Raw genomic sequence first — 15,959 nt, forward strand, 5'->3', positions numbered from 1 at the left:
CTGTGATGTTCGGATATGATAGAGCTGGGCCGATGGTTTAGTTTGTAATTGATTATGAGCTTTTGTGTGCATATGGGTTAATTGGGTATGCTATGCCAAGTCACATGATTATCGAGTCATATGTACTTTGTGGAATAAAAGTCAGATATAGGGAAAGTATAAGAGAAAAATATCACTCTTTTTAGGGTTAGAGAGAACAATAGTTGAGAGAGATGGGGTGCTTCTGTAGGCACATGTCGAGTAGCAATTGATCAATAAAGTTCATAAATTTATCCTAAATTCCATTTTGTTCTTTAATTCGCATTCATGCAGGGTGATTATTCCATATTTTAATATAACCATCACTCCATCAGATTTAACTGCAGTTAGTTTCATATCGAAATCTAGTTTCTCTCTCCCAAGTTCAATGCAATTATATCGGTTAGTTTTAAGTCAACCTATGTTTTAGTGAACACCTTCGAATTAAAGTTTGGTTTTGATCCCATCAATTTCATTTGTTTTATTTCATGTTTATCAGGAAAGGTTGAACCTAGGCTGTATCTAATTAAAACCTATGTTTAAATCCAATCCTGTGAATCAAAGGAGCCTTAAATGTATTTTTATTCATTTATAGTGGTTACCTAGAGCAATTTTGAGTTGAACCATTTTCTTCCTCCAGACTTAATTTTTAGTCATCCATAGGAAGATTTCTCTTTTTATTTTTCCAGATTTTTTTTAATTATTCCTTAGTTTTCTCATCCTCCTTTCCTTTTTCTAGGCATCTTGTGGTTTATTTTCAGTTGTAGCACCCTTTAATTTCAGCATTGAGAAAACTCAAATTTTGATTTTACTAGTAAAATTTATTTTTTTCCAGGCGCCTTTGCCCCTTTATATATATTATATATGCATATTATAATGGTAAGAGGTTTTTATAGTTAAAATCCACTGGTGGAAATCAATTTTTATGGACAGTTTCCTTAATAATCATGATTTTTAGATATGGTTCCGACTAAAAAATCATTTTTCATGTGCAGTTCTCTTAAGACCTATCTCTAAAAACGGAAACAACCATATTTAAAATGATCATAATTTTATATATGAAGTAGGATAAGGGCAATATTATACAAAAATTATAGCATTGTACAATTTTATAATTGAATGTTTTTGCTTTAGAGATCCTTAGGAGCCCAAATATTTGTTGTAAGCTCTGAACTCTTCTATTTTATTTTTTTTCCAAATCACCATGGATGAAGACATGCTCCATATCAAAGTTGTAGAGCTTAACGAGATATGTAATTCTGTAGATTACTATCTTTTCATTAGATGAAATTTGAGTATCAAATATGAATTAATTTTTTTTGGAGAGTTGACTCCAAAAGAAAATAGCATTCGCCCTATAGTCATGAAGTCCTTTACATGTGAGATATTAAATAGGCTACACGTGGAGAGCAATCCTGGTTTCGAATCCTATACAGACATATCGTGCAAAAGAAAATATGACATCAATTAAAAATATATATATAAAAAATCAAATTATCGAAGTTCATTTTCAAATATCCTCATGTGAAGATCTCCATATAAAAACGCTTTACCAACCATATGTACAACTCTGGTTTATATGTCGTATTGTCGGGAGAATCGAAGGCTATCTTACAATTAGTACAAAAGTATTTTCGCTCACATTTAATTTTTGCTATTATCTACACGTAAAATGCTGTACACCATCTCTACCTTAACTTATACCATAGCTGCGAACGCAGTAATTATACTTAGGCTATCTAAGGCCTCTCGTTTCTCCACGTGTTTTTCGAACAACTAAACGGTGTATTTTTTAAAATATATTTTAAAAAATTTTCTATAGTAAAGTTGTTTTAAAAAATGATAATAATCTATTTTATATTTTTTAATAATTAATAATTAATTAATCATGTACTACCTCCGTCCCAGATTATAAAAGATTTTGACTTTCTGTTTGCAATGTTTGACTACTAGTCTTATTAAAAAAATTTGAAAATATTATTTATTTTGTGTATTATTAAAAGTAGTTTAAGTATTATTCATAAATTTTTATATTTGCACTAAATTTTTAAATAGACGAATGGTCAAAAATTATAAGTGAATAATTCAAATCACATATATTATAGGACAATACTAATCTATTACTACGTTTTTGCATTGGATAAATGTGTCTGCCCATCCTCACTCCCGAACGCGGCGTCAGTATATGCTACCTAATTCATATATCCTGCATGCATGTATATGCAGTATGGAGATATTTATAATGCATGCATGACGTAACTTAGAAAGTACTGTAGCATTCAATTGACCAATAATAGTACAAAATAAGAAACCAAAGCTAGTATCTTATCCATCTTAAGTATCTTATCCATCTTAAGTATTCGCGTAGATCAAAAAACATCCTCGTTAGGATGAACGTTTGCAAAAACCAAATGACATATTTAAAAACTAAAAATAATTTATAAATAAAACTCTGATATACATGTTTCTAGTTGAGGTACAAAATAAGAAACAACCAAAGCTAGTATCTTATCCATCTTACGTATTCGCGTAGATCAAAAAACATCCTCGTTGGGGTGAACGTTTGCAAAAACCAAATGACATATTTAAAAACTAAAAATAATTTATAAATAAAACTCTGATATACTCTAGCGAGGTAAAAGCTAAGACTGAAAAATAAACTAAAATGAAAAACCTCAAAATCAACTTTAAATTTAATGTGGAGAATTCAAATTTTGACTTATAAGCAGAAGCAGAAAGTGATTGATTCTGACGGTTCATTAAAACAAACCACATTCTTAATTACTCATACACACCATAATGAAGAGAATGTTCAATTAAAAGGGTAGACGTGACTAATTCACACGCTCCACAAGCATCGTCATGTTGTTCGTTTCATACCGCTTTCTCCGCTTAACGATTTATTAGCCTTATCTCTTAAGCTAGTTAATTAATACTCCTTAATCCATTACTGATAACTACGTCTGCTATCCAATCGTGTGTTGCGACCTCTCTCTCTCGTATGTATATATTCACAGCATATCTATCGGTTATTAGCTTCCTTGCACGAATCATGCGTGTGTATGTGTAGATACCACCAGAGCAATCAATCATATTAATATAGTGTGTCTACCTATTTTTAGTGAGGTTCAGATTAAGCAAAATCTCCAAATTAATTTGCAAGCATACGAGACCAGTTGATGTTGCTTCTGGCTAACCCATCGCCTTTAGTCAAAGAACAACTTGTCTGGTTGCCTAGTTTGTAAAAATCAGGACACCATTTCATTGGAGTTAGTAGTCTTCTTATTGTCATTAGAGCATCTCTGCATGGTAAGTTGGTTACACTGTACTATTTGCATTTAGTAAGTGGTTTTGTATAGGTCACGTGCTAGAAGATGTGTATGATCATGCATGCTTCTTAGCTAGTACTAGTAGTTTGGTTCTAGCTCATCGACAAGTTGATGACGCGGTGCCACGCGGTGGTGCAAGTGAAAAAAAAAGAAAAATAACAATATTTGTTACGATGTTTGACTTTTTTTTTAATATTTACATTCATTTTATTCAAAAATTTAGTATAAATATAAAAAATGATAAGTCGTGCTTAAAGTTATTTTGATAACAAAGTAAGTCACAAGAAAAATAAATAATATTTTCATAATTTTCTGAATAAAACAAATGGCCAAACATTACAAATAAAAAGTCAAACATATGAGTGGTTCCGTCTTCAGTTTAGTGTCACTGGGGTGTTTGGTTCCCGGGATCCCTGTCACATCGAATATTTGGACATTAATTAGAAGTATTAAATATAGACTATTAATAAAACTCACCCTATACTTTGGACTATTTCATGAGACGAATTTATTGAGCCTAATTAGTCCATGATTAGCGAACGTGATGCTACAGTAAACATTGCTAATCGTAGATTAATTAGGCTTAAAAATTTATGTAATAAAATAATATTTATTTATACTAATTTTATTATCAGTCTATATTTAATACTCTTAATTAATGTCCAAACATCTGATAGACTAAAAAGTCTCTAGATTTAAAAACCTCTTAAGCGGCACACGTAGACGGGAGCTAGGTGGTGGCGCGGTCCCGCATTCCTACCTAGCGGTGGTACCGCTTGTGTGGGTCAATCCAATAAAGACATGGGAGTTGTGTCATTTCGATGTCGTTGAATGGTGCCACGTCACCGCATCCCTCCCATGCTTTTGTGCTCTCAGCGGTGCTGTTGTGCTAGCGCGCGACGTGGCTAATTGCTCCCTCGTGCTTAAATATTTAAAACCCTTGATTTTTTATATATTTTTTTATATATATTTGACTATTTGTTTTATTCAAAAAACTTACATAATTATTAATTATTTTTATATCATTATATATATTGTTAAATATATTTTTATGCATATATATAGTTTTACATATTTTACAGAAATTTTTAAATAAGACGAATAGTCAAATATGTATAAAAGAGCCAATAACATCAAACATTTAGGGATGAAGATAGGATGAAGGTTTGGATTTAAGGTTGAATGATGTTGTTTCGAGGACCGAAGGACGTGATTTCGAGGACCAACATTGGTGCAACTGGTCGATAGGACCAATCCATTTAACCCATTTCCATCCAACCCATTAGCAGGGCTAACGGCACCACGGGTGTGGCATCCTCGAAATTTCGCGGTAGCACTGCTTTGGTGCCGCTTTTCGGTGTCAAAAGAAATTCGTGGAAGTCGAAATTTCGAGGTTTGTTTTCGCCGCTTAGCGTGGCATGCGTTTAATTTCACCGTTACATTTTCCTGGTGTATATTCATGCAAAAGAAAGAAAATATAGTTTATGTTAGAAAAAGAAATTCGTGGAAGTGGAGGCGTCGGCTTTCGTGTGCAAGGAAGGAAACCAAGCCCAACTGCACAAGAGTATTGCCAGGACCCAGGAAGTTGAATTCCAGCAGGCAATGCAAGGTCCAAGTTAACCGACTGAATCTGTGCTAGCAGTAGATATCCGTGCATGGTACTTGCACGATGCACAAATCTAGGGGCATGGCAAGGCATGAATAATGGCCGAGTCCGTATGGCCGAATTGTTCTCTCTTTTCATGTATGACAAAATGAGGGCCGCTGCGTGGCCACATGGACCAAAAGCCTGTGTGAATTGTTCAGAGGTTGCGATTTGTGGCCACCAACAAACACAAAGCTAGCCGGTGTTTGTGATAAACACTGACAAGTGAAAGGAGGGATCTCCAATAATTGTTACTATTAAAATAGATGTAAAGCTTGACAAAGGCTAAAGAGAAGGTACAATTGGTGATATAAATAGCACATAAGAGTTAGGGCCATATATTTGTGTTAACTTCTACCGAGAAGGAGAGGGAAAAAAAAACAGAAAAGATGCTACAAATTTATAACCAAGTAGTACAAAGTTTTCCGATAAAATAAAATAGGGTAGCTATTAACCAAGTCATGCTAATTAACATGTAAGCACTACTTAATACATACCGCATCTCAGTGCCCCCGCCCCTTTCTTTCCCATTTTTTCTATTCCCCATTTGGTTTCATTCTTTTTTTTTCTTTTTTGTGTTCACGTTTCCTTCGGTACCCCTTTTTATTCCACTCCTATTTTGTATGTTTCAATTTCCCTCATTAATTTTCTGCTTGCATTAACCGTGAACTAACTGGCTATATATAGCCTTACAAAGGGATGAACTAATTGTGAACTAACCGGCCGGTCTCCTGCTTGCACCGGCTGGAAGGAATTCCCGACATAATAGATCTATGTTAATCCGGTTCGATCTGGTTCCAGAAGCTCATTTGATCTAATAAGTTGACCAAATAAGTTAGTAGATTACGCTGGTTTAATAGTTAATCATCAACGTTATGCAAAACCATGCTAATTTCATGCCCGATATTTAAATCTGAATTGCCTTGGTTTAGTCTGATCTTCTAGGTTTAATCTAAGCATGCATTGGTTGTTTAATGTTGTTATATAATGATGATTGATGTAGTAATCCAGTTTTATCATTTCTTATTTACATTGAACCCTATCGGTTGCTGACTGTACATACGATAATTGGTAAGTTCAGCTAATCAGTTGGTTAAGTCTAAATAATCAGTTGGTTAATCCTTAGACTGCCTCGATTAGGTCTGACATTTCCAGCGTGACTAGTTGATTGACTTGTTAGTAATTATCATATTCACAATTAAGCCGATAAGGTACTTTAAGCTTATATATCATGAAATTCTTAGCCGACCGATTTAGTCCATTAGCTTAGGTCCTAAAGCGAAATCGGCTATCTGGCCAATAGTGCTTAGGTTTAACATTTTATCCATGTTTTTTATATCTTGTCATATACAATACAGGATCAAACTGATTATATGGTGTGCTTATTATTATCACGAAGCTAGAACTACTTTCAAGCCCACAAGTCTTATGAGAACAGATTACTACTCATATTTACATCCGTACCTACAGATCTAAGGTCCTAACTATTGAGTCCGCTCCGACATGGGCCTCCTCCACCAGTGCTATGACCTTCTCCGAGTCACGGTCCACAACAAACCCCTCGATGGTAGCCAAGAGGTCTACTCGGGGACAGAGGGACTTCAAGATGGTGAAGGCTTGATAAGTTGCAAACTTCGCCTTGAGTTAACACCAAAATTTGGTAAATTTCCTTACTGATTACGGTTAAGAAAAGACGCAATCAGCCGATGGAGATTTTATCTGGAAGAGACCGAATTCAAGGAGGAATCATGAAGACTAAGGCATGGCGGCATAAATTTATCTATTAATTAGAGTTAGTTAGGATTTTTGCTTTATCCCTAAGAGAGTTAGAATCCGATCAGGACTTATTCTCTTTCTTTTTATCTATTAGGAAACGTGTGTCGTATTAGAAATAGAATTTGTTATTTCTTTTTATCTATTAGGAGTCGTATGTCATGTCCAACACAGACTAGCATCCACCCGAGGGTATAAATATATATGCTCGGGGTCATTGTAAATCATCTACATCACAATTAGATCAATTACTCTCGGCACATCGCCACCCTCCTAATCGAGGTTTAAACACCGGCGGAACTTGGAACCTGACGCGAGGCTGCATCGTCTCGATCTCCGGCAGAGGGGTAAGTCCAAAGTTCCGCCGGCCAAGGTAATCATATCGGCTAGATTAGAATTGTCTTGGTTCAGTCCGATCTTTTAATCTGGTTGTGCGATTCCTAGTTATCGTATCAGTTTTAGCTTGAGTTACTTCGGTATCTTGAGTTGATTTGGTCGACCACTTTGGGTGATTTACATTAGTTTGGTATTTGCTATTTGACATATTCAATCTAGTACTGTCTCGGTTCGGTCCGATCTAGTAGATTGCATTTATCAGATGGTTTATATCAGATCGATGTATTTTGCTTATTGTTTTATCGGGGTCCTAGCCGATAAGTTATCGGCTCATTGGCTTGATAGCAACCTAGATTTGTTTAGTATCTATCCTGACACTGCTAGACGTAATCTTGAACTGTCTCGGTTGGGTCCAATCTTCTATGATTATTCTTAACAATCTAGGCTAGATATTTTATAGATCTTAGTCGTATGTCTGCGGTCTATAGCCGATCTACATGTTTATCATATTTTACATCAATAGAGTAGCCGATTGGCTTACTGTATTATTTTTATAACAATCGGCTTGATTTAGTTAGATCGGCAGTTATCTATGTTGCATCGGCTCACGAGAATTACACGCAAATTGGTTTTAGCCGATCGCAACAAAGCATTCATTGTAGATTTAATTATTCCAAGTAATTCATCAGTCTATTTATTAGCCTTATCAATCTTCATGTTTTCTATAATTATATCGTGCTCGACTACATACTGTAGTGGTTAAGTCCAATCTATGAATGTTTAATTCGATCTGGTTATAGGGGCTCGTCCAATCGACTAAGATTAATAAGTAACTTGGCGGATTACATTGGTCTAATATTTAATTCAAGTCTATTTCTATCAACTTTCTAACCGATCCAAGCTTTTTACAGCTGATTGCTTCTCCTATCGGCTAAATACTAATGCACCAACATCCGAGGTCCAATGTCACCTTGACCGCCTTTAGTTAGGCCTCGAGGTTGGCTGCCATGGCCCGGGTGCTTTGTCGCACTCTGCTAAGAGGCAACAAAGCAGGAATTTGAGCAAAAGCAAAAAGCAAAACATGACCGACCAAAGAGCAAATCACCTACCTGATATATAGCTCGGTGATGGCGACATCCTTGCCCTTCTTTAGCCTCTAGCACTTGACGTCTGGCTCTGCCTTTAAGGCCAACAACCACGAGCACCGAGCCTCGAGGTCAGCGTTGCACCTCCCTAACCGCTCTAGCTTCATGGCTTGGACTAGAAGAGGCAAAAGGCAAGCAATGTCAGAATACAACAAATGATGGATGAAGAGAAGACAGACGCACCACACCTTGCAAAGTGTTCTGACAGGCTATCTCGGTCAGCCGCAGCGCCTGGATCTCAGTGCCTTGCCTCTCCTCAACTACCTTGCCTGGATCTCGGGACCACTAGAGGCACTGAGCTTGGTGGCATAGGAAGTGGAGGTGCGGCACTAGTCGGCGTGACGGGACTCTTGGCTTACGGTCAGGCCCTCCCAGTACCCTGGAGCGAGCTCCCAGGGCAGGTTGAAGGGTCGCGGGCTTATTCATCTTGGGCACACAGCTGAAGGGCCACTTGGTGAATCTCTTCCACAATCGGCTCCCCTGGCTCGAAGGTGGCGAATGGGCCCTAGGAGGACATGCCTGCTCGGACGCAACACCATTCGTCGACTGGTCCACCGATGAAGTGGGACCACAAGAGGCACTGAGCTTGGTGGCATAGGAAGTGGAGGTGCGGCACCAGTCGGCGAGGGGGCATCCCCAGTACCAGTTGAGGCTTTGGGCGCATCACCGCCGGTTGGGTCTTGGGCAGCTTTCGTGCCGATCGGGGTTTGCGCCATGTTCGGACCAGTTGGGTCAATGTCGCTAGAAGCCCTAAAGCAAGAATGCGCTTGGGACTGAAAATGAAAGAATCAATTGGAAATCCTATGTTCTATGGGTTGAGACATACCTAGACCCCCTCTTGAAGTTGAAGAGCTTCCTCACGTCCTCACTCAACAGAGAGGACGAGGCGATGGGGAACGCGCGAGGCTCGGGGCTCCAACGTCTTCCAAGGCTTCGCCGGCCTCGAACTCCGCATTTGGGTTATAGGCTAGCTAGCATCTTGGTAGCCGGTTTGTCGCCAAAATACACAGGCGGGATCCACCCGGGTGGATAGGAGAGGAACTGGTGGCGATCCTGCAAGCGAAACATTAAAGATAAGAGCGAAGCTTCAGAGCAAATATCAAAGTTCTATAAAGAAGATTTTTTACCGGAGGAGGTTGGAAGGAGGTGTTGAAGGGCCTCGAGAAATCTTCACCCTGAGTGGCAAATATCCGTTGGACCCGAGCGGGCTATGACCACTGTCAGCATCGGCTCGGAGGATTCCTAAGTCAGTTTGGACTTGTCGGTGTAGTTGAAGGTATGGTGAACTCGCTCGTTTAGCCGCTAAATTCGGTAGCGGATGAAGTGGCGCGCGGCCCACGCATCGGTTAGGCCACTAGCCTTCAACTTCTCAATCAGTTCAAGCAATGCCCCAATCTGTGGGGTCTCGTCGCAAGCAGGGAAGGAAGACCATGACTCTTGCACAACCGGAGAATGGCCGATGAAAGAAGAGAAGTCGAGTGGTTCGAGCAATAAAACCACTTCAGTGAGGTGCACATCAGAAGGGTGGACCACACCTTCTTGCACCCTTCACGCAGCTGTATCCCAGCACCCCCACGAAGGAGGGTTTAGCATGGTTTGGCTAGGGTTTGACCATGAAGAGGTAGTAGAATAGACTAAAATGCTGAGGAATACAAGTAAAGTATCGCAAATATAAACAAAAACAAAATTCTAGAGGATAGAGTTAGGGTTCAAATGGTGAAGTTCTACCTAATAAAAATCGAGTAGACCACGGAAGGAGGAAACAGAAATGTTGAATCCCTTCTCAAAGAAATGTTGGGGGTTTGGAAAGGATCAATTGCAGCCGGTCGCCACCCAACAAGAGCTTGATTTGGGATCATTTTGGCAGAGGTCAACAGAGCCTGCTCCTTACCGAAATCGGTTGGAGAAGCCATTGGGACAGCAAAGAACCTGATGGATCCTGAATTCGATGTAGGCGTTAGGCGGCGGGGAGGTTGCTGGCGGCAGAAGCAAGGTCGCCAAGCATGAGGTGATTTTGAATGGAAGGGAGGCAAAGCGGCGACAAGGTTAAAGTGAGGAAATGGCGAGGTGAACGAAAAAGGCGAGAGGAAGACAAAGCAACAACAGCGGAGATATAAAGACAGTGGTCTTTTGACTTCCTAGGCCTAATAGTCTGCAAAAAGTTGAAACCCAATATCAACTAATGGTTCTCCAAAAACAACTAGGTGTTACTGTGTTCCCCGTGGGCGTAGCCGCCAACGCTCAAAGCACATGCATTGTGAATACCATGTCAGTACCATGTCAGAGAGGAATGTTATGATTTTATGGTTAGCCTAAATGGTAACATAAAAGTCATAATTTCCTACAATTTAGGGTGTCAACAGCATGTCCACAAAATGGGCCAATGAATTTTTTTTTAATAAAAATACAGGCACTGTATAATAAGACCCAGGGCATTTGATGCGCTTTTTAGCCCGTGCCTTGAATTTCAGGAAACCCGAATTAACTTGTCGTTGACTACCCAGCTATAGCGATAATGCTCAACCAACGTTATCTGCTCCTTAGGCAAGATTGTTTTTCAATTATCTGTTTAGGGGAACACGACAATTATTCATCACCAAATCACTCGGATTCAAATCGCTTGGGAGAGAGCAACCCAAGTTAGTACCACTCGGGTCCATAAGCTCTCGGAACTGCTCGAGTCAGGATACTCGACATTTCTAGGATGTCTTTGGGTAACAGTCTTTATTAGACTCTGTTTCATTTTTTCGCACTTAAGCAAAGCATCAAGGGCAACACATATTCGATGCACCTAAAGATTTCATACAGTCTTTGTCGGACTCTGTCGGAGCGTAAGCTCCTCGAGCAGGAGTCCATGAGACCCCCCTTTGTGAGTTCGAGCCAGGTGTACGAGCTAGGGCCCGAAAGCCTCATCAAAGAGGAGAAAATGAAAGCAGGAAAGATTTCGGGGGTGGGCCCCCAGGTGAACACCGCTGAAACAAGTTAGAACGCCATAACAATCCTATTTATGTCTAAGAATACAACCATGCAATCCTCTGCTGCATTTAAAATTTGTATCTACTGAAAGTTGTTGCACTACCAACTAAATAGCACATAGAACCATCTTTCTAGCTGAATTAATTTCTACATACAGGAATACGACTAAAAATAGGAGGAAAGAGTTCAAACTAACAACACTTTCACCTGTCATCTAGGATGTTCAAGTCCAGATGATACTGCCTTGATGGTTTGATTTCAAAGCATTTGTAAACCATTTCCTCTGAATAAATGATGCCAGCTTCATGATGGTTTTTAAATCATGTGTAATGCATCTCAATTATATAGTTAAACTGGAAAAAAGCTTGAAGTTACTGGAAGCGAAAACCATGAAACCAGTCATTTATAATACTTTTAAGACTACCAGTGTAATTGTAGCCAGCCTGCCAATGTGTTTTTTAGGTACCATCTTTTGCTTAAGCACATACAATCAACTACGGAGGAAAGAGCGGCCAATACTCACATGAGTTCACACCTGGATGGGGCTTCCTCAAGCAGCTGGTGCACCAAACAGGGATGAAGAGAGCAAACCATACTGTTACATAGGGTTTCGAGAGTTCAAGAACAGGGACAACAGCATATGAAAAATTAGATTAATAAAACACTGACCCGAATTTGTGTCTCTGCAAGCATACAGTAGTGGCAGATTGGTATCAAAGCACCATTCACATGTGTCGCTGACATGCAGCCTTGGATGATGTCAAAAGGAGTTTCCTCTTGTTGATAGTACGGATGTAGGCTGTATAAAACATTGAATGCACAGGTCCATAAAGAGTATAAAGATAACCAAATGATAACTATATGTCATGTTTGCAAAATTTAGCAGACAAACAAGTCCATAAAGAGTATAAATTAATCATTGCATATTTTCAGCATACGTGGTCAAATAATAGGTATGTTAATATGAAATTGGTTCATAATTTGTAAAATTATTTTGTATTTATAATCTAATAAAGATAAACTGGATGGTAGACTACTTGGGTAGACGGAAGGCCCGTACAGTGCCCACGATCTGACCGGCTCACTCTAGCAAGGCAAATAGAAATACGATCAATTTTTACAATACTAGATAGCAAAAATGTATGTGTGTTGCACCGGGTCAAGTTAATTTAATTGTGCAAATTAAAATAAATTTTCAAATAAGTTTCAAAAATAAAATTGTGGTCAACATACAATTGAATTGATTTGGGAAACATACGTTACTGTGTGAAAAAAGGCATGATCATGATCATGATCACAATAAGTCATGAACCAAGTACTGTGTGAAAAAAGGCATAGCAGAAGAAAAAACTTTGTAGTGGAGATCAGTTGAAGCGTTTTTGCTCTCCGCAAGAGATGACGGTGTAAGGATCAGAGCTCCCGTTGAAGTTGGCGCCGATCAGGTACTTGGCAGAGCAGCTGTAGCTGATGCAGAGACAGAGACCAACACACCTAGTAAATAATTAACTTACACAGACCTCTGCAATTGAGACATAGAGTCAATTGACCCTAGTAAATAATCAAGGGACAAGCATACCTTGATCACGTAGCCGGTTCTGCCCCGAGAGTGAGAGCTACCACCCACAAGAACAATCTGCAATGCCAACCAAAATTGTCTGATAAAGTGCAGTTCCAGTGAAAATAGCAGGAATGGTTTCAGGTTATAGATGTTTTGTTTTTCTCTAAATTTATCTATAAACCAACGTATATATGTTTCGTTTATATATGTTCAGATTAATTGTTATCCATATGAATCTACCAAAAGCCAAAACATTTTATAAGATGAAACGAACATTCATTACTGCTAATGTGGCTCATACAGTCACCTTGCAGGTCCCTCCAAGTTCAGCGGCCTCCTGCTTCCCCTTTGCCCGCCACTGGCAACCATCACCATCATCCCAGCGATAGCCCATGGCTGCAACTGCAAGAAAAGGAGAAGGCAATGAGTTGGTGCTGGACTGGACCGCCTGGTCGAGGAAGAAGAGAAGCAGCGCGACCACGGAGATGGCGACCCGTGCAAAAGCATACTTTGAGGATTGCAACAGACGAAATTTCTTCAAAATCTGTGTGTCGAACCAGAAGCCTTCTTGGAGAAATATTATTACACGGCAAACCTGGAGACATACAAAATAAAAGCAAAATGAAATCAACATACATTGCCAAACAACTGAATTCTAAACTTTCATTATCTAAAGTTTGGCAGTAGCTTCTAGGATTAGAGGCGCGCTAACCACATGCTATTGCTAAATTTGTACCGCGTAAGGATTTGCAAGAAAGGTAAAAAAAAGGCCCAGAAAACTATCAAAACCACAAAAAAAAAGGTAAAGTTAATTGGCACAACTGGATAAACAACTTAAAGTGTCATCTTAACTCTATCTCCCATGCATATCAAGATAGAAAACAACTGCATTTGGAGGCGAACCACCGAAACATTTGCAGTCAAACAGTTCAGCTGAGTTAACATTTAAATAAATGATAACCCTATCTCCCACAAGATTGGCACTTTCACAAATAACCGATCACGGCTGTCGAAGTTAAGCAGCAGAAAATCTGAACCGAGGCACTAAATTACTGTGCCAAGTGTTGCACTGCAACATTGAATCGGCAGCTAGATGGCGTGAGGCTGTAGAGCGAGATGATATTATACAAATGTGGAGACTTCGTCTGAGTATAATGGCTTCATCACATCAAGCAAAACAAAGCTGAGACCTTCATGGCAGTTAGAACTACCATCTAATGATCTATATCGAAGCAATAATAAACACTCACGGAGAACATCAAGAGCAGCTCCCGTAGATCGCCGGGCCCCTCCAGATGTGTCGGCGGCGACGTAGTGAGGTGCAGGAACACCATCCTCTTCTCCCGGTCGCGGTGGTACCTGATTCCGCCCGAGAGGGCCACAGCCGAGCCACCAGGGGAGAACACATGGCCGTCCAGGATCATGTCGGCGAAGCGAGCGGTCCCCCGCCGCCGACGAAGCCGACGGCGACGACGCCGTCGTGGGAGGGCTGGGCTGCGGCCGGGGGCAGCGGGGAGGGGGAGGAGGTCGGCGGGGGCGTGCGTGAGAGGACGCGGACGACGGGGGAGGGGCCCGCCTGAGGCGGCGAGCTGGTGGTTGGTGGAGGCAAAGGCCCAAACCTCCGTTCCTGCAGCGTGGCCACGCATTATATTTATGGGCTAGGGTTTTGGTCCGCCGCAGCCGTTAGGGCACACCGGGACGGGAAGGGCGGCGAGGAGGGGAAGGGCGGCGAGGTGGGGATCGGCCGGCGACGAGGGGAAGGTCCGCGAGGAGGCGAGCGGCACCACGGGCCAGCAGGGCCCCGACGCCCGATTCATATCGACGCGAGCTCCGTTGAAGACCACCCCGACCTCCATCGGTAGCCGACCGGGCTCCGCCGCCCGCAGCGCCCTCCTCGGCCGCCACGTGCTCCGCCAGCAGCCGTTGCCCGTAGCGGCCGGGTCTGCCGCCCCGGGCTCTGCCAGAAGAAGCCGCCGCCGCCGCCGCCGCCTCCGTTGGCCGCCTCCGTCGCCGAGGAGGAAGAGAAAGCGATGAAAGGAGGAAGAACCGAGAAGATGAGATGATGGCGTGGGAGCCGAGGAAACTACCGTTGCTGTAGGGGTTGTTTAGATCGTAGTAAACTTTTTAGCCCATGTGTTTGATAGAAGTATTAAATACAGATTAATAAAAAAGCTAATTTTATAAATAAGAGCTAATCTGTGAGACGAATTTAATTAATTTATAATTAACAAATGTTTACTATAGCATCACATAGACTAATTATGGATTAATTAGGCTTATTAGATTCGTCTTATGAATTAGTTTAAGATTATATATGAGTTTTATTACTATTTATAATACATGTTCAAATATCCACTGGGACAAGGGCTAAACACCGCTGTAATACCTCTCTGTTAGCTTTTCTCTGATAAGCATGCGTGGGGCCCAAGTATAAAGGCATAACAGATGGCAGAGAGTCTCGCACCCATCCATCAGCCTCATCCAAGCCGCTGAAAAGCGGGGCCCATGCTGTCGGGCGGAGTAGAGAGGAGTTGCGCGGCCAATGGACGCAGCGCGGAGAAACCGGGGGTTGTCTAGAGAGGGGGCTAAAATCGGATGTTTGGACAGTAATTTAAACTATTAACATGATTAATAAAAAACTAATTTTATAAATTGAACTAATAAAAAACTAATTTCATAAATAAGTGGTAATCATGAAACGGATTTTTTAAGCATAATTAATCCATAATTAAAACATGTTTACTGTACCATCACATAGGCTAATTATGGATTAATTAGACTCAATAGATTCGTCTCACGAATTAATCGAAAATTATAGATAAATTTTATTAATAGTCTATATTTATTATGTCCAAACGTCCAAACATTTGAAGCGCAAGTCCCCCGGAACTGTTGCGGGAACAGTAGCTGCAGTGTAGAGCGCTCACCCAGGGAGCGGGCCCACCGGGACGGGAGTAGGCAGTACAGGAGGACGGCGTCACCGAAATCCGAGGGAAGCACGCCAGCAGACAAACAAAGGCCAGTTTAGTTTCCAAAAAATTTTCACCAAAAACATCACATTAAATCTTTAGATATTTAAATAGAGTATTAAATATAGATAAATTGAAAAACTAATTATACAGTTATGTGAGAAATCGTGAGACGAATCTTTTGAGCCTAATTAGTACATGATTAGTCAT

General features: G+C 40.6%; 1 long non-coding RNA gene across 2 annotated transcripts; it reads right to left on the reverse strand.

Annotated features, from left to right (window-relative positions):
- Positions 1-3,674: 3,674 nt before the first annotated feature.
- On the reverse strand, positions 3,675-14,136 carry LOC107303404. 2 transcript variants are annotated; one of them, XR_001551241.1, is made up of 8 exons: positions 14,031-14,136; positions 13,290-13,375; positions 13,088-13,182; positions 12,799-12,855; positions 12,260-12,686; positions 11,892-12,021; positions 11,746-11,817; positions 3,675-3,760 (listed from the first exon to the last, which is right to left on the reverse strand). It is a non-coding gene; the product is annotated as an uncharacterized LOC107303404 (long non-coding RNA). The 2 variants fall into 2 exon arrangements; XR_001551240.1 differs by lacking the exon at positions 3,675-3,760 and having other exon boundaries at positions 11,590-11,817.
- Between the last annotated feature and the right edge of the window lie 1,823 nt (positions 14,137-15,959).

Source organism: Oryza brachyantha, chromosome 10, assembly GCF_000231095.2.
Source record: "Oryza brachyantha chromosome 10, ObraRS2, whole genome shotgun sequence".
In the NCBI taxonomy this organism is placed as follows: domain Eukaryota; kingdom Viridiplantae; phylum Streptophyta; class Magnoliopsida; order Poales; family Poaceae; genus Oryza; species Oryza brachyantha.